We start from the raw sequence: 22847 nt of genomic DNA on the forward strand, positions 1-22847 counted from the left end.
CTGGAAGCCCCTATGCTCGACCCGAACTTGCCACCATTCCTCCCAAGACTTCGTTACACACTCCCTACTCCAACCTCGTCGTCCTCCTCTTCAGCTCGCATTGTACCATGGGAGGATCCCATTTCTTGGACCAGCTAATCTCCTGCTCCTCTTTGATCACCATGTGTATCTTCTTCACTCTTCCCTTCAAAATCCTTCCAGCTATTCCATAAGCTGGTCCTTGTTCTTCTTCCTCTTTTCTTCAATCTACTTCTTCTCGGGCTCATCTCCCTTCGGGTATGGGCTCCTCTTCCTTTTCTCACCCCACTACTTCTTACCCCATTGCAGTCACCGTTCATCACATCTCGTAGTAGACATAGGCCCCAGCCTCGGAGGACGGTAGCCAAAGCGTCGCGCGTTTTGACGAATAAGCTAATCCTTTGTGTTGATTTGCGCTGGAAGAAAAGTAAGAAAGCTGAAGTGAAATTTGTTGCACCGTATTGGGTCTCAATGATAGTTCATATGTGCAAAAACGAACCTGCCTGACTATTGCGCCGCCGCCGAATAGGCGGCGAAACCAAAAATGGTACGGTGATGTTAACAGCACTTTTGTGTCCACGGATAGCCTTGTCTAATACAAGTCATTTCACGTTCGAAGAAGCTATGTAAGCACGTCACATGCTCTGACAATGGAAACAATGTAAGCGCGTCCCAATCTCTGACAATTGAAACAATCTACAAACACTTCTCCATAATCAGCATAGTTAGTATACAGTGAGTGTAGAAGAGGTACTTTGCAGTCACCATACTCTACAATTTTATGCATAATTATTGAAAGGCACTGGAGTGAACAATGATTTTTCATGATTTGTATGCCAGAAAACTATTAGGCATTTTTGTTTATTTGAAACAACATAGCGCGCCTGTTTTTATTAATAAATGTTACAATTTTTTGCGAAAGTGGAGACAAAAGTTCAGAAACTATGAAAATGTCTTGTTTCAGTTCAATTGACTAAAACAATGCTCGCTCAGTTTTGCTCAGTCTTTGATGAAATATCAAGAAACCCATATTAAAAGCTCATTAAGTCGAGCCCGGAGGGGACCATGGAATTGTTCGAGTTAAGCTGAGTTCGAATTAGCGGGCGGGTGGTAAAACGAATGTAAATCGCGTCTCACTGTGCGGGCAGAACAAAACCAAGCCACCTGTGGACTTGTTATTGCCAATTAGGCTCTACTACACGTTTTGTGCGCATGTTACGGGATCGCAGGGCCAGAACAGTGACCGCGGCACAAAAAAAGCCTGCAACAGCATGCGCCATTGCAGCTAAATAAGCTATCACGCCAGCGTAGCGAGCGCGCTACTCTGTTGTTTTTCTGTTTCGTTGTGTTGCACAAATACCAAATTTGGGTTGTTTTGGATTTGCAACACATTGCAACCGCTTTGGGCCGACATCTTCTGCGAGGAGCGATAGAAACCAAGCGATCGAAGTTTGAATTAGGCCTTCTGGATACCGCTGAGTTCGAATTATCGGGAGTTTTCCTCCATTGAAATATACAGGGCTGTGCCGGGACCACGGTGTCAGCACGAATTAACGGTAAGTTGGAACTAACCGAGTTCGAATAACGAGCTTTTACTGTACACAGCAGCCATTCATGTTACCGTGAACAACATAGCTGGACTCCTCCGCTGAAGAGTTTTGACAACGATTCATTTTTCCCACAATGGCGGCACCCAGAACATTCAGTATTTGTTTAAGCCGTGCGGGTTCAAACAGCAGCAGTGAAAATGCTATAGTGCAGGCGCTGCACTAGTGAATGAGTGAATTTTATTTACTTCTTAAGTGTATTGTACTCATCAGAGAACCTGAGAGTGACTGACGTATCTTGAAACTCCATTTCATGAACAGCATGATGTGGGGGCTTCAGTTTTTAAGGGGCTTGTTTTTCCGAACGAAATGCTAAAGAAAAGCTTATATCGTCGTATCTTGCTGTTTTGAATTTGTGTTTACTGCCAAAAAAGATAGACATCATAAAAAGTATTACGTTGACATAACATGTGTTTCAAGATGGAAAATATTGCCCTCATTTGGCAAATACGCAAACCTATATATCCACGTCGTTGATTTAGTATACTACGCTGACGGGTTCCAATGAAGTAAATAAAGTGAGCACTCTTCATTTTGTTAGCTTAGTTGAATGTGTTATTTCGTGGTAGTATAGCTCAGAGTGAGAAACATCACTCCAATAAAATATCAATATTTGAAATGTTGGGTGATGTTTTCGGTTATACATATTTCTGGACAGTGTGTTCTACGCAGCGTTGCCTACTTCATGCGGAAAGTCGGTTGTGATTACCTTTAAAATTCTTCCAAACCGCAACCATTGCCCCTCCAAAGTTTTTTTGTCATAACGTTCTGTCGTAATACTAACATGAACTTGGAGATAGCCTTTCGACATAAACTATGTGTGACCGATAGAACCAGCTGTGAATGTGTGGCGAATCGCTCGCACTACATTGATCACGAAGAAAGTGAAGACGACGACAATTATGATGATAATGAGGACCACATTCTTGTTCTTGTGATTGTTGCGGTTTTGGTGATAAGAAGAAGACGCTTTGTTAGCAATATTTTCTTCATTTATGTAATCAATAGCAGCTGTTTTTGCTAAGCTCTTTATGCCTCAGTGGTGACGATGTGCGGGACAAACGCAATGCATGAAAGTCAAGTTTACAAAGTACCATTAACAATAGTAATGGGTATAACCCAATGCACACCAAGTGCTCAAAAAACGATACCTGAGTCTGGAAACGAACCTGTGTTCCTGGCGTTATGAAGCAGAGGGGTACCGAACCATGCCATTGCCACATGGACGAAGCAACTTTGCGTTTTACCCAGCTTTCTCTACGAATGAGGATTTGATTTTTGCTACTACCCTGCAATACATGGTTCCGCCTGTTCTGGTTCCCCACTATTGTTTGCGTTCGCTACGGTGGTTCGTTGTTTAGGTTAGGTTTATGTTACTATCAGAGAGGTACTTAAAACTTCCGTTTATGTCAGTATTGGTGCTTCAGAGATAGCAGCGTGCACTTTAAAAACAAAACGAAGCATGCAAGTGTTGGTTTTGTAATTGGGGAGTCGCTAAAAATTTTACCAGGGAATTTACTTTACAAAATGCCTTACAGCGGTATGTGAAGGCAGCGTCCCTGCGAATTACAATCAGAGGCCTAGTGGGAGAAGCAACAACGCATAAAACAAACGCTACAAAAAAAATGGGCCGATAAATCTCCTAGAGAATTTGCGAAATAACTAGGCCTGCTTGTTGCTAAAAATTGGAACACATTGTTTCACAGCGCTTTTTGTATATTAACGAATTTTATTCGCGCGGTGTATATATAGGATTGCGCAGTTCTAGGTGATGAGGAATGGTGACAAATGAACGACAGGGTCACAATAAAGGCAGCAATAAAATCAACAGGTACAACCTTGCCTCGCAGACAAAGTCAAGAGATGAACCATAAAGGGATTATTCAGACCAGGGAACATGGTGTCTAGTTACAATAGAGCATGCAAGCCAATACTCATTGCAAATGAAGTGCTAAAAATTGGCGCGAAGTTTTGCAAGAACCCATAAAACAAGCGATTCATGAAAAAGGCTTTTAATCGCCAACAAGTTCCATCACTACAAAACCTCATTCGACAAGGACTGGGGAGCAAAAAATAAACGATAGATATTGTGTGCCGCGGAAATATCAAAAACTACGAACAAAATAACATACCCCATGTTTATCTTTATCGCCATATGTAGTCTGCACCCTGTTTGATGAATGTTTGTAGTTATGTGAATTACGCCGCACCAATAACTAGTTAGTTTTTGATTGCGGAGCGTCTGTTTTGTTTCAGACCTCAACCGCTAGAGGTCAGCCTTGCATGTGTCTCTCTCATCTGGAAGAAAGTTCAATTCTTCTTGTGCTAAACCATACATGGTCTTTGCGTTATACAGCGGCCTCTTCTGTGTGGCCGGTTTAAATTCCGGCAGTAGATAACTCAAAACCAGAGGCTATAACGATTGTGTAGAAAGCTGCTGGTAGTGGTGTTCTTCATTCGGTTTTAAACAGCGAGACTTCATGACGTTCCTGTGTGAGCCGCTCTAGGGCTGCACATCGGCTCGAATGATGAGCATAGCCCAGAACAGTACGCGAACACTGTTTATAGTTTATACTTTATAGTTTATAGTTTTCTCCAATTGCAGAAATGTTTCACAAAGAAGGCACCTCTGCCGCCGGCGATCACAAGAATAGTCATGTGTTCACAAGAAACTGGATGAAATTGAAACATGCGTCAGGGGGCTGAAAAAATTATGCAAGCGACTGGATGCAAAAATGGACCGAAATCTGCTCATATTATGCAAAACTTGCAAACCTGGCAGGTAATTTAAGGTAGCGGTCTGTCTATGTAGAAACCCATCACCCTGCTATTTATTTTTAAAATGAGAATGCATTTATTAGCCGGGGGTTGTCTTGCTCCGTTGGCCGGCGTGCGCCTGCATTCCTACAGCGCGAGCACACGTGAGCGCGCGCCTCGTAGTTCTGCCTTCGTCGTCGTCGTCGTCGTAAATGCGAACGCATTGCTTAGTCGGGGGTTGTCGTGCTCCGTCGGCGTGCGCCCGCAGGTGCTATCTCTCCGCGCTCCTCCTCTCCCCTAGCAACAGCTGTGGCGCGCCTAGCAACTGGGGCAGGTGGTAGCTCGGGCGGGAGTAGCGGAGGGCAAGGGGAGAGGACACGCCCGAGGGAACTTGTATCGCACGCCGTTGCCACGTCTCCCGTTCGAGACACGTCTCCGTACAAGGACTTGTACACCCTTGCCTACACCGGAGACGGAGTCTTTGTGGTGACCGTGTACCTCGCGCCCAACCTCGCTCGAGACGCCGTTGCCGCGCAGCTGGACGCGGCTATGGAAAGTGTGCGCGTGCGCTCCAAACACTCTGACCCCATAGTCTTGGGTGGCGACTTCAACGTTGACGTGCGCAAGAAGAGTGGTGAGTGGCTGGTCGAGTACATGCAGACCAGGCACTCTATGCATTGTCTCTCTGCCGGCTTCAACACGTGCCCCACTACCTTTCACGGGAGTTGCATTGATCTGGTCTTTACGCGAAACTGTGACGCGCGTATGCTTCTCAAAGACCTTTTGACCGTGCACTTTAGCGATCACAAGGCAGTGATTGTGGCCGTCAGGTACGACGATAACACAAACAGGTGCTGATGAATAAATGATTACGTTCACACTCTCGTCATTAATTACGCCATTACTCGAAACACACTCATCGGTGCACCCAATGCATTCGCATTTCTGCACGATTCCCTTCGGGGAGGTGCGGGGGAATTTTTTTTGCTTTCATCCGACCTATGACGTCAGGTTTAGGGACTGTTGTTTTGCGGGGCCAGGAGCACATTTTGGGGCGCTGTGGAATTCTCATTATTCTCAACAGCCATTTTCTGTGTGGCTGGCCTTCATTCCTTGCTGCAAAATGTTTGCGTTGTTTTATATAAGCGCAGACTGTTTTTTCTGAGCGTTATTTGTAGACGTGTTTTTTGGAATAGACCTTAGTCTCGGTCACCGCCGCGATTGGCACAGCTTGCACTAGTGGCGGAAAGCTGGCAAAACAGCGAAGCCTCGGGTCGACATAGCTGTTCCCCACACTTACAGCGGATACCAGGGGTGAGGGAGAACCGGACGCCAGCGGTGGAAATCAGGTAATAACCATCCTGTAAAGCATGGACCAAATAAAATTCGCACAATGTTTTATTCTGTAGCAATCCTCGCCATTCCTGCGTTCGTCGTCTTCCAACGGCACAGCCTCCATTAACAAATTCACTTGTAGCGCGTCTTCTCCTCACTCCACCTTCACATATTCGTCACCTGATCAGGTGGTCATCTCCACGTTTGAAGTGTGAAGGGAAGGCTTGACAGATTCGTCGCCTTCTTCTTCGGCGCGGCCGAGCCGTGTAGCGCCTGTCAGTACACGATGACGACAAAGGAGGCGAGCGCTCCTCATGTGGCCCAAGCCCACGCGCAAGCCTGAACGAAGCCAGGCGGTCACCGTGAGTCACGCCTTCGCATTTCCTCGTTATATTTTTTGCTAAATCTACTCCGCGAAGATACTGCCTGGTGCCGGGCCCTGGGAGTGCTAGGTGGTTACCGCAATGCACGCGGTCACGTGCGCTCGGGGTTTCCGTCTAATTCTGGAGGATTTGTGTTGGCCTATAGCACTTCGGTGTTAGTTACCAAGCTGTGTAAACAAAACGTTACCACATGGTCTGCTCATTTAATTATCAAAACTGCTTAATCAATTATCAAAACTGTTTCGCGGTCAGTTGGAAAATAATAATAATAATAACAATAATAACAATAATAAAAATCAATCAATCAATCAATCATGTTTATTTACGTGCCCAGGAAGAGCCAGAGGCCTGAGTGCTGGCGCACGGGTAGTTACATGAAAACAAAATACAAAAAAACATATAGCAAGAAACAAACAAGCGACAAGACACACAAATTGAAGTAGTGAAAATGACAAATAAAACACAGGCGGAGCCTGGGTACAGGTAAAAAATAAAAAAAGAAGATGCCTAAGTTGCTCTGCCTGTCGTAAAGGCCACACGACAGGCAGAGCAACAAAGTTTGACAGTAATACAACAAAAACAACGGAGTGTACAGACAAATGATAATACGAACAAATGACAGTAAACAGTTTCAAAAATAGGCAACTATCAGTTGGATAGACACAAGACGACCGCACGCACGTCAAATCAGCTCCGTACCAAAACAGCCTTCAATCAAAAATTCGTCCCCAAATCCTGCCGCCAACCTCTCCATCGAAAGAACTGGACGCCCGGTACTCGCCGTCAACTCCATCTGCTCGGTGAGCCCATTCTTTAAAATTTCAAGAGCGTTTAACTTTCCCTGCTGCTGAGCTCCCCCAAGATGGCGGCCGACAAAAATACCTGCGTCGCCTGCTCACGAAAACTCACATGCAAGCAGAAGTCTCTCCGATGTACGTCGTGCGGCAAACGCGCCCATTCGAAATGCATTGCTTGGCCCGACGAGGAGCTACAACTCCTGCGATCCGGTCAGATCGAATTCTTATGTTGTGCGTGTGATGAGCAACGCAAGCCCTCCGATAACATCGTCCCGACCGAAGGGGCTCCCTCGGTTGCCTCGCCCCGCGACGAGGAACCATTCGCTCCCCAGCCGGGCGACCATGACGGCCACTTCGGGGGGCTACGCGAGCTTCTTCTCAACGCGCTTCAGGGGATTTCTCTCCTCACAGACGAGGTCAACGCTCTGCGTCAGGAGAGCGCCCGTCTGCAGAGGGAGGCCGCCAAGAACTCCAGCCTGCAGGCCGCGGCGATCTCTTCTCTCCAAGACGAGGTGCGTGCGCTGCGCTCCGAGCTGGGGAGGAGAAAGCAACAATACCCCCCTCTCGCACCGGCTACGGGAAACAAAGCGACGGAAGCTGCTTTGACCAGGGCCCCCCTCTCCGTGTATACTCGCAAAAACCTCTGCGCGCCCGAGAATGCCTCGTCGCCTGTTTCCCTGCTGCCGGCCACAACAAACTGGGCCTCCCCCCTAAAGAGCGCCCGGGTGACACGCGCCGACCTGTGCGTGAAGTGGCCGTCGGAGCGAATACCAGCTCAGCAATCACCAGTGTCCCCCGTCGACCCGCCAGGAAAGCCTTGTTTGTGTCGCGCCTGCACCCTGACACCTCTGTGCCCGACGTTCTCGGGCTTGTCAACTCTGTTGTGACCGACGAAAGCGCTGTGTGCACGCGTCTAAAGAGCAAGTATCCCAGCTACGCATCCTTCCACATCAGCACCAGTGCCGATTCTTATGCTGCACTCAACGATGCCGCAGTTTGGCCTAACGGATGCTTGTTCCGCCCTTTTGGAGGGTTTTTGAAAGAGGACCGTGCGCTTAGCTCTAACAACATCAATTCAGTATGAGCTTCACACTCTACTACCAGAATGTTCGAGGGCTCCGCACAAAATCTAAGCCCTTCTTTGATAACGTCGTCTTGAATAATTATGATGCCTACTGTATCACAGAGACTTGGCTACCTCACCACATTGTGTCTACCGACTATTTTACAGACGAATACACCGTTTTTCGCAACGACCGAAATTATGCTGCGACAGGGCAAAAGTATGGCGGTGGAGTCCTCATCGCCTTGAAGAAACATTTCCGTGCGGTCAGACGGTCAGATCTTGAGCTCTACAGCGAATGCCTATGGATCGAGGTGAAAGTTAAAGGTGCGAAAAATGTTCTTATTGGAGTGTACTATTTACATCCCGCTCTTGAAAATTCTTTGTTTGCTTCAGCCCTACAAGGTTTAACAGAGGTACTTAAACCTGAAAGCTATAACATTCTTTTGTTTGGCGACTTTAATTGCCCGGGCTCTTGGTGGGACCCCGCACAAAATACCAGCGGAGAGTCCAAAGCAGCTCATTTGTTTAATTTCTTTTCTTTCAATAACATCCAGCCTGTCGTCTTGCACCCAAACCCTGCTGGAAACGTACTAGACACTGTTTTCACAAACCTTAACTCTGTCGTTGTCGATCAGTTCCCCGAACCTATTGTGGCCATTGACGCGTGGCACCCTCCTTTCGGAGCCTCAGCCCACATATGCATGGCGCACGACAACAGCGTTTCAACTCCCAGACACGACTTTGCTCGCGGAGATTACACATCTCTCTACCACTCGCTCGACAACGCAGACTGGACCTCTGTATACAACGCGCCCTGTGTAGACGTGGCCGTCCAGGAGCTAACCCAAACTGTTCATTACTTCATGGACCAACACATCCCAAAGCGGCGAATTCGCTCCTCTAAATTTCCATTCTGGTTTAGCCATGAGCTCCGAGGCGCGCTTCGAAGAAAACTTCAATTTCACCGCCTGTTTAAGGCCCACAATGACCCGTCTGCTCTCGCCAGCTTCAGAGAATGGCGCTCCTCAGTGAAAAAGCTCCTTGCCCGGGATAAAAAGATGTTTACGGACTACTCTGAAACATCTCTTACCCACTCCCCTCGGGAGTTTTGGCGGTACGTCAAATTCCGCACACGGCATGCACGCGAAAGCATAACCCTTCAGGATGGTGACAATATTGTGTCCGACCCTGAAGGCGTGTGTGAACTTTTCGCACGTCATTTTTCTTCGACATACTCGACCTCTCACGACAGCGGCAGCGAACTGGATTTCGATTCTCACGGTCCTGTATTGCCAATCCCCAACGTAACCGAAAACGATGTTGTGTCCGCCATCCGCAAACTCCCATCGAAAAAGTCGGCAGGTTGTGACAGCATCCCTTGCTTCATCGTGAAGGGCTGTTGCGCTGTTTTTGCCCCTTTGCTCTGTCACATCATACGTATGTCACTGGTTGAGCAACATTTTCCAACTGACTGGAAAATTGGTTCCATCTTCCCTTTGCACAAATCCGGAAGCGCCACAATCCCAGCAAACTATAGGCCAATCTCTCTTCTGTCCTCATTTTCCAAAGTCTTCGAAAAGGTCTTGCATCGATACCTTTTATCAGCTATGCACCCACTAATTCATTTCAACCAACACGGCTTCATGCCCGGAAGGTCGGTAGATTCAAATCTTGCCTGTTTTCTAAACGACATCGGCCCTCCAGTACTGTCTCGCCAACAGGTAGATACAGTATATTTTGACTGTAGCAAGGCCTTCGACATTGTTAATCACGATCTACTACTTCGCAAATTGTCCGCATACGGTCTTTCCCTTGAGTTATGCCAGTGGTTCGGCAGCTACTTAAAAGGCAGGTCCAATTGTGTTAGTTACGAAGGCGCTACTTCCCGGCCCTTCCCGATGACCTCAGGGGTATCTCAAGGCTCGACACTGGGCCCTCTCCTTTTTAACATTTTTGTTAATGACATACACCCCGCTATTAAGCACTGTTCGCTCTCCCAGTATGCCGACGATATGAAGCTCTATCGCACTATTTCTTCACCTTACGATCGTGTACTGCTGCAAAATGATATCAACGCAGTTTCTGCATGGTGTGACTGCAACTATCTAAAACTTAACCTCTCGAAAACCATCGTAATTTCATACACTCGCAAGTCTTCCCCGCTTACTTTTACGTACTTGCTGCTTGGTGAACCTGTAAAACGCGCTACCGTAGTGCGTGATTTGGGCGTAATGATGGATGCGAAACTGCTCTTTAACGCGCATGTGAACTATCTGACCAACTCCTGTCTCCGTACGCTTGGCGTAATTTCCCGCGCGACAAGGGATTTCACCGACCGTTCATGCTTTGTTTCACTGTATCGCGCTCTCATTTTGCCCAAGCTCGACTTTGCTAGTGCAATTTGGAATTGTTTAAGCCCTTCGTCCTCCCTTCGACTAGAAAGGATTCAGAAGCGCTTTACTAGAACCGTGTTTTCTCGCCACTCACCTATGAGCCGATATGAGCACGGTGGGCTTCTGAAGATCTTGAATTTAGATGAGCTATCAGCGAGGCGCTCCAGGCGCGACCTGGCTTTTCTGTTTAATTGTATTCACTCGAAGTTCGACTGCCCTTGCCTCGTAAGCTCTGTCCATCTGCGAGTGCCAAGCAGACCACTACGGCCGCATGGATGCTTTGATGTAGACAGATCAATGAGTCTGGCACCAGCCAGCCGGTGCCAGCTCACCTATAACAGTCTGTTTCCATCTCCTATAGACGTTTTTTGCAGCGATTTGGTACTGTTTAAGCGCTCTCTGAAATGTATGTGTGATGCGGGTTGTTTTGTGGATGAGGAGGTCAAGTTTAACTGGCAGAGAAGAAGCGAGGCACGTGACGTCAGACAAGGACAGACTCTATTCACGGGACAGAATTCGAAAAATACACAAATTAGAAAACTACACAAATTATCTAGGAGCTAATCTAATCCAAGGAATATATGTCCGCCAAGACAATGTTCTTAACAAAAAAGAGGTTCCCGCTCACGGCTGGCAGTACTTGGTGGCAAGGAGCTGTGGCGGTACACTTGACTGGTGTGATGTCTGCAGGCGCTGTACCCTTGACGTTGGCGCTGTCCGCCGCAAAGTCGGGTCCCGTGCGCTAGGCTCGGGGCGCTGCAGCGGTGCCCTTGTCAATGCCGGTGCTGCGACTGTGAGCGCTTCGGCCCGGGTGCTCCGTGGCCAGTCTCGGCTGAGCTGCCTCGATGTCCGCGGGGAAGATGCGGCTCGCAACGGAGGTTCCCCGAACGTTCTGGTCCGGCAGGTCGCTCCTCGAACCTCGTTCTTTCCGCTCCCGGGCCACGATCCTCTCGCTTCTTTCTCCTCTTTCTCTACCGCGCCCTTCTTCGGCCTCCGCCCACACCTCGTCGTCTTCGCTTTTACATGCCGACTCCTGTCCGGTGAGCAGCGCCTCCTCACAGTTGCCCCCATCGGAAGAAGTGTTTTGGGGGAAAACACTTCCGGTGAGCAGTTGGTTGACTGGTAACAGTCCCTGGTGGTACGGGTCTGTTGGCCGACGCGCACTTCACTTGCAGTCACTAATAACACTACCACACTTCCACGTCCGACACTCACTTTGATCACTATCACACTACATAGGAATGAGTCAAAATGCACAGAAACACTAAAAATGCACAGAAATACTGACAAACGATAGATCTAAAACCGGGACTGTTCCATGCCCTCATTGAAGGTGGCTCAAGTAGACCGTGCCTACGTTACTAGCGTAAGACTTAAACGCAGAATTCACTCAGTTCTGACTAGAAAAGGCTCAAGCCTAGCATCGTTGTATACATACGGCGAGCAATATTCCGACAGGGCAAAAACTGATGATACACCAGTTATTGGCATTGCGCAAAACAGTTCTGGTTCAACCTCATGTCGCGAAAGCTAAGAAGTCGTTTCACGTCCTTGTGCACGTCTCGTCTATAATATTCTGTCTTAACTGTGGATTCGCTCTTTTGGGTACCTTTGCGACACGCCAACAACCTCTCCCATTTGAATCGATTCGGTTATTCTCGATGTGGCTTAGGCAAGACCAAGTGGTTAAGCCTTTCCCCGGAAGGTAGTTTGCGTCCCCCAAAGAAGTCTTTGCGTGTTGTCAAGGATCTTGCCACTGGTATAGGTTTCGCGATGAATTGCTTCCGGCTAACGTCAAAGCAATTTTCCATCCCATTCGTTGGTTGTTCTTTGAACGATTTCACCTGATCAGGTTTACCACAGCCTGGTTTAAGCATTCCTGACCTAAATGTGTCAGGTTGAGGTACATCCTCCTGGAATGTTCGTTTGTCTTCTTTCGTTAAATGGGCCTGATCCCTTGTTGTGTGAGGGCGAAGCGTCATTTCTACACAGGAGCTAGACATCGACACACCCTCCACATTTCCTATGACCAAGTCATAGAGAGGATTTTGCATACATTTTGCGGTGAGTTTTCCCGAAAAGAACGGAGTTTCAACCTCGATGTCTGCTTCCGGAAGGAACTTGATGGTTCTGTCTAGGAGGAGGACAGGGCTAATTTTTCCTGTGAAGTTTTTGGCAGGAACCAAGTTTTTTCGGACAATCACGGTGTTGCACCCGGTGTCTCGAAGCACACTAACAGTCTTGCCTCCTAGGCGTCCTTCAACAACAGGTAGGTCACACAGGGATGTCAGGAATTTTTCTCTGGCCGTATTTACGACAGGAATTTTTTCGCCAGTCTCCAGAATGACAAATTTCGGAACATCTACCCTGGGCTGTACCACGCACGATGCCTGCAGTTTTTCGTCTTCCTGCTGGTGGCAATTATCAGCCCTATGGCCAGTTAGGCCACACTTAAAACAAGCTTTCGTGCGATTCCAACACTCGGCAGCTGTGTGCCCCTGTTTGTCACACAGGAAACATAACTTTTCCGGTCGGGAGTTAACTCTCTTCTGAGGAAGGGTTTTGCCGTGGTTATCAGGTGTTCGCTGCCGACCAAGAGCCAAGACTCCGTTGCTCTTGTGCGTCTAGGTAGTTATCGGCAGCTACCACCGTCTCTTCCAACTTGGCGCAGTTTCTTTCTTTCAAGAACACTAACAGGCTTTTAGGGCACCTTGTCATAAACTGTTCAGTGATGATTTTCTCTCGCAGGCCCGCATAAGTCTTTTCAACTCGGCCTGTCTCCATCCACCTGTCAAAGTATCCGGAGAGCCTAGCTGCAAATTGGCGACCAGTTTCACCCTCCTCCGGCACCGACCCTCTAAACTTCTTTCTGTATCCTTCGGCGGTGTACCGAAATCTTTGCAGTAAAGCTCCTTTGACCTTCTCGTAGTCTAATGAATCCTCTGGACACAGGCGACCGACTACACTCAGGGCTTCACCCGTCAGGCACAAACTAATTGTGGTCGCCCACTTTTCTTTCGGCCACCCCTGACCAGTAGCGACACGCTCAAACCTCTGGATATAAGCGTCCAGGTCATCTCTGGAGTCGTCAAAAACAGGAATGAGTTTATGGGGGCTGATGACGTCTGAGCTGCTCGCTCCACGAGCTCCTCCGTCACCGCTGTCGTTGGCATCTGGTGCGTGAGCTCGGATCTCCTCGAGTCGTAGCTTGCGATCTAGCACTTCCCGTTCCAGCTCGAGTCTCTGGCGCTCGGCATCCCTCGCAAGCGCTCTTTCCTGTCTCGCATCCTGTCTTTCCTGTCTTTCCTTTTCCATCTCTCTTTCGACCCATTCCTTCAGCTCACTGCCCACGAGGCCTAACTCTTTTCCCACGGCGAGCAATTTGTCAATGTCCATTCCGGCGCCAAGTGCTCTCCTCTCCACCGCAAAAATTACCTCCTCGACTCTCTGGAAGTTATGCAGAGAGTCCTGCCGTGGACGCCATTTTTGTGATGCGGGTTGTTTTGTGGATGAGGAGGTCAAGTTTAACTGGCAGAGAAGAAGCGAGGCACGTGACGTCAGACAAGGACAGACTCTATTCACGGGACAGAATTAGAAAAATACACAAATTAGAAAACTACACAAATTAACTAGGAGCTAATCTAATCCAAGGAATATATGTCCGCCAAGACAATGTTCTTAACTAAAAAAAGGTTCCCGCTCACGGCTGGCAGTACTTGGTGGCAAGGAGCTGTGGCGGTACACTTGACTGGTGTGATGTCTGCAGGCGCTGTCCCCTTGACGTTGGCGCTGTCCGCCGCAAAGTCGGGTCCCGTGCGCTAGGCTCGGGGCGCTGCAGCGGTGCCCTTGTCAATGCCGGTGCTGCGACTGTGAGCGCTTCGGCCCGGGTGCTCCGTGGCCAGTCTCGGCTGAGCTGCCTCGATGTCCGCGGGGAAGATGCGGCTCGCAACGGAGGTTCCCCGAACGTTCTCGTCCGGCAGGTCGCTCCTCGAACCTCGTTCTTTCCGCTCCCGGGCCACGATCCTCTCGCTTCTTTCTCTCTTTCTCTACCGCGCCCTTCTTCGGCCTCCGCCCACACCTCGTCGTCTTCGCCTTTACATGCCGACTCCTGTCCGGTGAGCAGCGCCTCCTCACAGTATGATATTTTGAATACGCATGCTGTGGAGAGGTCGCTCCTGCACTTCTCTCCCTGCTCTCGTGTTTCCTCACATACAGCACTACCTTGCCTATCTTCGTACGTGTTCGTACGTTCCTTGCCATGTTCGTACGTTCTCCTGTGCATACTCCAGACACATCCTCCGAGCCTTTACCGTTCAAAAATGTTTGCGTCTCCTTTCGATAACACTACACTTTTGTATATATCTATCTGCACTTCCACATTTACCAATTTCTGATTTATACGCTGCCCATATTTGTACTGTTTGTATTCCTTGTATCCATGTATTCCTTTGTATTCTTTATATCCATGTATGCTGCCTGTTCGTATTCTTTGTACCTATGTATGCGGTGCATCACCCGAGAAGGCCCTGTGCTGTTGGTGAGCACTTCAAATAAATAAATACTGTATTCAACAGCGCTGTACGGTAAATTGTAAAGGATTTCTGAAAGATGTCAAGGCGTTCAAAGAAGCGGTTCTAAAAATTCTGTATTCTGCGCACAGGAGAATGATTGGAGTTGCGCGCAGCGGTCAAGAACGGGCGATGCGACCTGGTGGGCTTTTGTGGTACACTAAACTCTAACCAGTTAAGCAGGTCTGCGCAAGAAAGGTCGCCATGAACAATTTTGTGAAGAAATGTAAGGTCTGCACGCATACGTCTGCAGTTCAAGGAAGGGAAGGAATGGACTATGGGTAAGTCAGAATCAGGATGAAAACTGTTATTGTGATGACGGTGCTTAAATATGGATAAAAACTTCTTCTGCACACGTTCTATTAATTCACTACTAGATTTGGAGATGCCGTTCCAGGCAACAGAAGCATATTCTAACTGTGGTATACATATTACATTGTATAGCATTAGAAATGGATCTGGAGAAGAGAATTCCTTTGTAATCCGACACACATTTCCAAGGCTTCGGAGTGCTCGCCGGGTGATGAGCCTAATATGAGGAGAAAAAGAGAGGGTACTGTCGAAAAGCACCCCTAGGTCCCTAATCTCATCAACCCTTTGCAGAGGAGCTCCCTCAATACTGTAGGAAAACAGCAGACGGTGGGTTTTCCGGCTGTAGGTGACAACCTTTGTTTTAGTGGGGTTTAAAATTAGGCAGTTTTTCCTGCACCAGACCGATAATTCCGACACATCCCTCTGCAAGGCAATAATAATAATAATAATAATAATAATAATAATAATAATAATAATAATAATAATAATAATAATAATAATAATAATAACAATAATGCTCATCATCCTCATTATCACCAGACTATGTACGCCTAATGCAGGGCGAAGGCCTCTCCCATTAATTAACAATTATCCCAGTCCTGTGCTAACTGCGACCAATTTACCCCCGCAAACTTCTTGATCTCATCGGCTCATCTCACTTTCTGCAGCCCCCTGCAACGATTGCCTTCCCTAGGAATCCACTCTGTTACCCTTAATGGCCAACGGTTATCTTGCCTACGCAATACATCTGCTGCACACGTCCATTTCTTGTTCCTACGTTCAACTAATAAGTCCTTAACACGCGTTTGTTCCCTTACCCACGCCGCTCTCTTGTTGTCCCTTAATGTTACACCTATCATCTTCCGGTCCATTGTTCTCTGAGTCGCCCTCAATTTAATTTTAACCCTCTTACTGAGCCTCCAAGTTCCTGTCCCGTAGGGGAGTACCGGTAAGATGCATCTGTCATACACTTTCTTCTTCGGGGACAATGGTAGGCTGTCAATCATTATCTGAAAATGCCTGCAGTATGGATTCAACTCCATTCCTACGCTTATAATTATCTCTACCTCATGGTTGGGATCCGGGGTGACAACTTGGCTTAAGTAGATGTATTCACTTACAACTTCCACTCCCTCACTGTGTTGTCCCGAGATTATTGATCATAACTTTAGTTTTCTGCATAATATTTTCATGCCCACGCTTTTACTCTGCTTGTCCAGTGCGGAAAGCATGGTTTTCTATCCGTTCCCGGAGTTCCTTAGCATGGCAGCTTCATCAGAAAATCGGAGATTACTCAGGTATTGTCCATAAACCCTTACACCCACCTTTTACCAGTCCACTGTTGTGAATACTTCTTGTAAACATGCTGTGAATAACATTGGAGAGATGATGTCTCCTTGTCTGACGCCTTTCCTTATAGGTATTTCACTGCTGTCCTATGGAGCATGATGTTGGCTGTGGGCCCATTGTAGATATCCTCTAGTATTCTTGTTCTTTAATGAAGAATACCTTGGTCTACTATTCTTGTTCTTTAGGTTGATTAAAATGTAAGGTTGCAGAAATTCTGTTAGCGATTACCTTGGTAAGTACCTTGTAGACGGCTGACAGTAAGCTGATTGGTCTGTAATTTTTCAAGTCTTCCATGTCACCTTTCTTACGGATTAGGATGATGTTCGCGTTCTTCCAAGATTCCGGTACACTCGCGGTCATTAGGCATTGCGTATACAGGGTTGCCAGTTGTTCAAGTACAATTTCCCCGCCATCCTCAAGATGTCTGCTGTTATCTGATCCTGACCAGGTGCTTTGCCCGCTTCCATTTCTTTCAAAGCTTTCCTTAATTCATCTGTTGTTACTGGTATGATATATATTTCCTCTGAACTACTTTCTCGTTCGGCATTATCCTGGATATCCCGGCTACTGTACAGATCCCTATAGAACTCCTCGGATACTGACTATATATACCTATTTGTGATGACAATGCCTCGGTTGTCTTTAAGTGCATACGTATGATTTTTCCCCGCCCCAAGACGCCTCTTCACTGCTTTCAGCCTGCCACCGTTGTTTACACAATATTCGATCATCTCCATACTATACTTCCATATGTCAGCTGTCTTAAAGGTGTTGTGCCACCAAATTTGTTGCTCGTGCATTCTTTGTTGCAAACGTTTTATATTTCTTAAGAAAGCATGATACATGCTCTCACATGCACATATTCTGAGTAAATAATTTATGATCGCACGATTCAGGTGAACAGGTTTCAGTTTCGGTTTCTGGGTGCCGGTTCGAGCAGTGACGTCACAGTGTTGCGAGGAAGCTCTGCCACGTCTGTCTACCATGCGGCGCTGCGGTACGCTGCGACTTTGCTGCGGCGTCTGCTCCCGCATACACGTGCTGCACCACGGAAGTAAACACGCCGACTCGTCATGTCAAGCCACGACAGCTCCGACACGGATTCTGCATCCTCGGATGCAGGCAAATGAAAACCATGGATGTGCAAACCATGGAAATGCAATTGGATATGCAAACTATGCCCATAAAAAACCGCTAAAAAAGAAAAAAAAAGCTTCCCCCACCGCAAAATGAACCCGCAACGTTGACCGAGTGGTCGCGACGCGCGAGACCACTGCACCACCGGACGAATGGTCTCCAGTAGTGAAATAGCTGGTGTAATACATGGAGACCAATCCTTCAAGTAGTACGTCGGTGTTTACTTTCTAGTTTACGGAATTCCTGGCTGGTAAACTGAAATTTCTTAAATAGCGCTTGCGCATCAAGGTTCCGTGGAGCCCCCGCAATAGCCTGTCGCCATCAACTCTGCTCCTTCGCGAAAGTGCTCGCAAAAATAAGTGTGGCCGGCTGCCGCTGCAATTTTGCACTGTAGGAATAGTGTTTGCCGTATTTGGTTTTACGTTTTACGTTAAAAACCCTGGCCCATATTGAACTCCTATTACCCAAATTACCCTACGTAACTATTCTTCTGCACAAAACTGACCTTATATTTTCTACAGGCGAGCCGATCGCACACGCATATGCAGTTTGCAGCTCCGGGGTAGCGGCGTTTCCGAAGAGCACGGCCGAAACGTCGAACGCCAAATACGGATCGCATTAGTGCTAGTGTTGAGTTGTATGAGCTTCATGGAATTTACTGAGTTTATTACACTCGAGAAACTAACAAAATAGAGCCGCATTTATTGCGGCACGAATGTTGTCGGGGCGCAGTTTTCGCTTCTCGGTCGATTCCCGGCGACGCGTTGCGCGACCAGTCGGGCGACCGGTTTTGTTGGCGTCTTCGGTCGGCGAGTCAGTCACACTACGGAGACTTTCCATCGGCCGACGTGTTTGTGTCGCCGTCGGCGTAGTGTGACAACGCGGTCTGGCAATTCGGCACTTGGGCGATGGTTTGGCGACTCGTCAGCGTCGCCGTCGCGTTGTCGTCGTGTCGGCCTAGTGTGTCTGATACGACTAGCTACTACTACTACTAGGCGATTCGGGTGAAAAGGAAAGGAAGTGCACTGGGGATATGGGTGATACGCCCAAGCGACCAAACAAACTGTTGTAACTGGAGTTCACGTTGACGTCTCTCGAGTCGCTAACGTGGTGTGACGTCACAAACTTTGTTATGCTGGCAATTCACTGATGTCATGGTTAGTGGCGCTAGCGATGGGTCCCGATTTCGAGAGGAGCTTTTAGGTACTTTTTAGAAGCGAATTAAAATATATATTAAGCGCTTGCTGAAACCGGCACTTCGTGTTGAGGGTCTTTGCATACAGAGAAAGCCTACAGCAGGCATTTTACAGATTTAAAATTGGGTGGCACAATACCTTTAAGCTTATCGATTAACTTAGAGAACTCCGCTAGTCCTAATTGATCAGATGGGGTGGAGATTGTCATGGTTTAGCGTTTCCTAATTAGATCTTTCTTCTGGGAAAGTTCTCCTCTATGCTGTTTTGCCATCGTGCCACCTACTTCTACTGCACACACCCTGATAACGCGTGCAAGACTGCGCCGGCTTTCTGTGCCATAAACTCCGCTTCCTCTGTAAGAGCAGAATATCGGTTCTGCTGCGCAATCCTGAATTCTACTTTACGTCTAGCTGTAAGCTCATTATTGGGCTTCTTTCGTAATATTTTGTTACTGTCCATCCTCAGATCTACCTAATTCGAGATGGTACTATACTTTGGTCATACACCTTACCCTTCCGAGAACTTCCGCATCCTGGACGATGCTAAGGATATGAATAATATAAAGTCTATATCATTTTTTTGCTCCCCATTCGGGCTGCACCACGCCCACTTCAGGCTCTCCAATTTCCTGAAGAAGGTATTCATGATTCGTAGGTTATTCCGCTCTGCGAACTGGACCAGTAGGTCCCCTCTGCTATTTCTATTGCCCAGACCATAGTTCCCAACTGCCTTGTGTCCTGTTGAAAAATACCATCTCTTTTCGTGAGACCAATGGGCTTGCTTATGGGGATTGAAATGTGACTTCTTGCCTGGGTATGCTGAATTACTTTGACGTGATATTTTAAGATCAAATGGTGAACTTTAGCAGTAATCATGTGTTTGCCGGGCACTGTAAATCAGAGCACTCAAATTCGGCTTGTAGCGTAAGATACCAGAGGAGCATACTACGCCTAATTTCGCGAGGATCCTAGCGGACCTCTCATGCACAAGGTTGAGGAATAATTTTGCCAAGTTTTCGATTAGACTTTAATTATTGCTGTTGCTCTTTCCAATGCTTTTTAGCTGTGGTGTTTTAGGTAAGAAGAATCGGGGTTACTGGTGGTGTTGCAAAACGCATGTCACCTTTTATTTTTTTAAATTCTAGCAAAACTGTTTGGGATATGGTGTAATAACCTCAGCTTACCGAGTTGTTTTCATTGGGACCTACAGCTTACTCACCTCGCGGGTTGCACCTTGCAAACGATAGTTCCGTTTCATCTCTAGTACGGCTACCTTAATGCATCACCTCTCAAAATCTCGAAACTCGATAACGTTCGCGATTCTATATACTTGTCGGAAACAGGGAGCTGTCTATGGCATGTGTATACTTTTAGGTCAATTTGATGTTCATACACGTGTTTACACGAGGCAAACGTGGTACCTCACTCTTGTCTCAAATTTAGTCATGAGTATTCGGCGGCCCAGTTAAGATCTTGCAACCTCTCTCCCCCGAGAGGCGTGTTGACCATGGCATGAATTGCAGAGTTGCTGTTGGGGAAAACTCTCACTTGTGCGTTAAACAACTATTATGGGAAGAATTTCCTACGAAAGCCTGTTGTGTATTGTGAATCAGAATTGAGTTTCTTGTGCATGCGTATTTGTATGAGTAACAACACAAGAATAACAAAGTGCCACAAACCTTGATCAGTGTTATAAAAAGCTAAAACTTCCGGGCCATCCCCACTCACGTGAAACCTGTGGACGGTGAAGCATGCAGTGCGCCTCGATGTTTCCCACAGCAAAATCGCTGTGAATAGGCAATACGAGGCAGAATTGGGACGGCTCGTGTTCGCCAAAAAAAACCTCGGCAGCTGGTTGACCTCAAGAAAACTGCATGGTACCACACAGGCATGGTGTCATCCGGCAGCACCACCAATCCCTAGAACCGGCGCAAAAAGAGACTATCGCTGGTTCTAAACTTGTACAAGGCCGTGCATGTGTGTGCGCGTGTGCGCATTAAACTTCTAATGATCGGCGACGACCCTTACAAAAACGGTTGACCACGCCACACGAGGATGGCGTATCCGGGCCAGCAATGGGAATTTCGAGAAGCGCCGGAGGGGTGAGGGCGTTTGGAAGAGCCAATGACTCGCAGTGCGAAGGGCACCTTTGTACCGTCTTCGAGACGCCGCTCGCACCCCCCCCCCCCAGCCCTGATAAGAACTCCTTTGGTCACAAGCTAAGCAGGTCATTATGCTCCCGCCGGATACGAGGGGACAGCGGTCATTGACGGCTTGGGTGGACGAGTGAAAGAAAGACGAAAGGTATTAAAAGAGGACGCCGACCGGAGGGCGACATCACCAAGATCCAGCAAGTCAGATCAAGGAACAGTGGTCTGGGCAGCGGATGAGACTAGTCGCAAGAAGTGCTAGGCAGAAAACAGGTGGGGGCTAAGGGTTCTGTCGTCTAGCCATCAATAGGGTGCGATGTCCCACCACCCGGCTCTACACTTACTCAACCGACGTCCAGCCACCGTTCGAGGCCGCACCGCAGCAGCTTCATTACGGCAGACTCCTGCCCTTCGTTCAAGCCCGAGCCGTAGCCGCCTTATCGCGGCGTACGGCACCTCTTCGTACTAGCCAGCGCAGCAGCAGCAGCCTCATTACGGCGGGGCCTTCGTTCGAGCCCGAGCCACAGTGGCGTGACCGCGCGGTCAACACGCTCAATCACACATAGCCTAGTTGCGGCGAACGTAACGCCCTTCCTACAAACCTGTGCAGCATCACGCCGAAGCAGCACAGCGACGCCGAGCCGTAAGCGAGGTCGAGTCAGTTCATCCTGTTAAATTCCATGTAAAAATTTTCATGTGTATGTGCCTCCATCTTCTCATGCCCAGTGTGGACCCAGGGTGACGTTCAGAATGTCGACTATCACGTTGGTGTCAGAAGAGGGGTCCACACCTAAATCATTGGGAAAAAGCTGGAATATACCCCCAGCGAGAGTAGGTTGAGGCACTCACTCGGTTCTAACATGAAGAGAGCACGTTTGAGTGCACAGCCCTTTTGGGGCGGGAGTGTTTTCAAAAGCCGGCAGTACACCAGAACTCGGGGCGGTTCAATTTAGAGTAGGTGACCATGTTTACCTGGAGTGCCTGCACATAAAAAGGCAGGGCTAGCCTGTAAATTGACACCCAAGTGGAGTTGACCGTACAGCGTTTTAGGGCAGCCTTCGCTCGTAAATTTTCGGACCGGAAGAAAATATGTTGTTGGAATTCGTACTGCAGGAGATCGCGCGTCGTAGAGAGGAGCGGGAGCCGAATGGCCAAGATGAAAGGAACGGTTGGAACAGGAGATAGAGAAATATATGGCGAAGACACACCTCGTGAGCCAGTGTAGTAGTTTGGGAGAGCTGTAACGAAACAGACCGAGGAGGAAGAATCAGGCAGAACAAGACTATGAGTTGTTGTCAAGGGGCCGAGGAGAGTATGTGCGGGGGCTGGACGGAAACGACTGTGAGGCGCAGTTGAAGGATCAAGGAGAGTTTAAGCAGAAAGGACGATTTCTTTTGTTTTGCTGTCCACCTACCTTCGCTCTTGTAAATATATGAATTATTTTTTTCTTGCGTGTGTGAAACCTGTACATTGTGTGAATAATCCCAACATATGCACTGCTTCCTCGTCTCGGCTGCAATGCCGCAAATTCAATGTTCGTTCACGTGCATGTGGATACCTGACAGTGTACCTCCCCTCCCAAGGAAGCGTCGTTCCGATGCTGAGTCGGAAAGGAGAAGAAATTTATTTTCAAACTATCACGTCCTCGCGAAGAATGATTTCATGCGGGCGATGTGGCCGACCTCAGGTCGACGACGACGGCGCATTGTGGTAACGCCGTCAGCTGGAGTAACTGCATACGTGACGTCGCTAGGTTGCTGTGGTACACTGTAGGGACCG

Source organism: Haemaphysalis longicornis, unplaced genomic scaffold, assembly GCF_048455015.1.
Source record: "Haemaphysalis longicornis isolate Haplotype H1 unplaced genomic scaffold, Haemaphysalis longicornis Haplotype H1 scaffold_13, whole genome shotgun sequence".
NCBI classification, from domain to species: Eukaryota; Metazoa; Arthropoda; class Arachnida; order Ixodida; family Ixodidae; genus Haemaphysalis; species Haemaphysalis longicornis.